The sequence below is a fragment of the Amphimedon queenslandica genome, unplaced genomic scaffold (genome assembly GCF_000090795.2).
Source record: "Amphimedon queenslandica unplaced genomic scaffold, v1.1 AMPQUscaffold_12905, whole genome shotgun sequence".
Taxonomy (NCBI): Eukaryota; Metazoa; Porifera; class Demospongiae; order Haplosclerida; family Niphatidae; genus Amphimedon; species Amphimedon queenslandica.
In genome coordinates this window covers 20,712-22,573 of record NW_003546859.1, presented here as the reverse complement: position 1 = coordinate 22,573, position 1,862 = coordinate 20,712, and the positions used below count along the sequence as shown (strand labels likewise).

At 36.2% G+C, this 1,862-nt stretch overlaps 1 long non-coding RNA gene across 1 annotated transcript; it reads left to right on the top strand.

Annotated features, from left to right (window-relative positions):
- Window positions 1–1,563, top strand: LOC109586301 (uncharacterized). The gene is made up of 5 exons (XR_002186923.1): window positions 1–215; window positions 256–315; window positions 651–765; window positions 851–952; window positions 1,160–1,563. It is a non-coding gene; the product is annotated as an uncharacterized LOC109586301 (long non-coding RNA).
- Window positions 1,564–1,862: the final 299 nt, after the last annotated feature.

The window sequence follows — 1,862 nt, the reverse complement described above, 5'->3', positions numbered from 1 at the left end:
AGAACGTAATGAACTGGACAAGAGCTACCTGCAGTCGATAATAGATGAGACGTGTGATCAGTTAACCTCCACTCATGAGAGCAGAGAGTGGCCCAGTCATACTGATGTACTGAGAGCGTTTGCTGTGTTTGATCAGGAGGGGCATGGGAGTATACCAGTACAACAGCTGAAGAGGTTTCTGTTACAAGCACAGCTGGGGTTTCAAGAAGAAGAGCGTGAGAGAATGAGAGATTAATGTCTTCTTGTTTTATGTAGTGGAGAAACTTATCAGAGACACTTGTAAGATTGATAATGATAACCAGATCAGTTACAAAGGTAAGGGAGAGAGAGAGAGGGGGAGGGTTTCCCACAGGATTTTGGCATTATGGGCTTTTGTCAATTGATCATCAAGTTGCTCAAAAATTTGGCCAAAGTCCCTGTACAAGGACTTTGGCCAAATTTTGGCAAAAAGAAAAATTTATGTCCTTACGCTATGTACAAAGTTTGAGCTGATGTCAAATTAAATTTTTCAAGTTATGGCTATTTTTAAAAATTGGCCAAAATCCAAAAGATACCCTGCCCATGTTTTTTGGAAAAATGGCTCCGAAATCAACATTATTTTAATTACATTTCTGATAGTGAACATGATAGATTGTTTTTATCATTTCTAGTGGTGAAGAGTTCACTGAGTGTTGGCTGACAGTGTTGGGTTCTATTGCTAGTGATCCTGACAGTTGTCATAAAGTTGTATTTATTAGAGTTGGACTCCATGGCATGAATTCTCAAGTAATTACTCTATAAATAGTAACAGATATAATGATGTCATTAGGTGTTAATATTTTTAGTTCTATTAAGCTATGATGTTTTTTAGGTTGATAAAGGGTTTTTGATAAATTGTGGTCAATAGACAGATCATCAGCATTGATGCTGTCACTGCTAACAAAAAAGAAATCACTCATAAATGCATGAAAAGGTACTCTTGTGTACAAGTGTTTTACGTGCATCTGTTCAACAATATTTAGCATTTTATCACTGATTACTGGTGTTTATGTCACATACTCTTAGATCTAGAGGGAGTCCAGGAGATTTTTGGTCTCCCACATTTGGTCTAGGTCTCCTGAAATCTCCCATTTTATAGGTTGTCTCCCAAAATTTATTTCTTCCTTCTCTCTTCCTCCAGTTGCCTTTTTGATGAATGTGAAGACATGATCAACAACACAGTCCTTGAGCTAATACTATACAATGGAGACATAGGGGCAGCAGCCCACCCACGAAAGAGAGGGATCAGCTAGAAGATGCCATTTGTTCCATTGCTTTCTTGTATGGTTTAGTGTCAAGAGGACAAGTTGTTTGAAATTTTGTGTTTTCATTCTCCCAACCAACATAATTAAAAGGGTTATTCACTACAGTTAATAAAAATTATTCAATGGTACTACTACTAATGTGTTTTAATTGTACTACACCATATATGCATGTTTGGTTAGTGAGTATAGTATATATAATATTAGTTTATAGTCTAATATTCTGTTACTTTTTTATTTTTGATTCATCTTTTTTCTTTCGTGGAACTCCTTTTCTTCTGAATCACTTGATGTCCTTTGGTAAGGCCTTTTAGCAATTCCATATCCAATCAAAGAGCCTATGGTAGTGCCTATTGGTATGCCAACAAAGGGTAATGCAACACCTTCAACAGCTTCTGCAACTGTTTCACTAAAAAAATTTGCCACATCTTTTGATTGTCGTCTAACTTGTTCAGCACTTAATTGAAAATGTAGAGCTGTCATGTGACATTGATCAATTATTGTTTTGATCCAGTTATCAGTGAGCAATTTGAGGTTTTTCTTATTCCCAGCAACACACACTGGCATATTCATAATTAATTT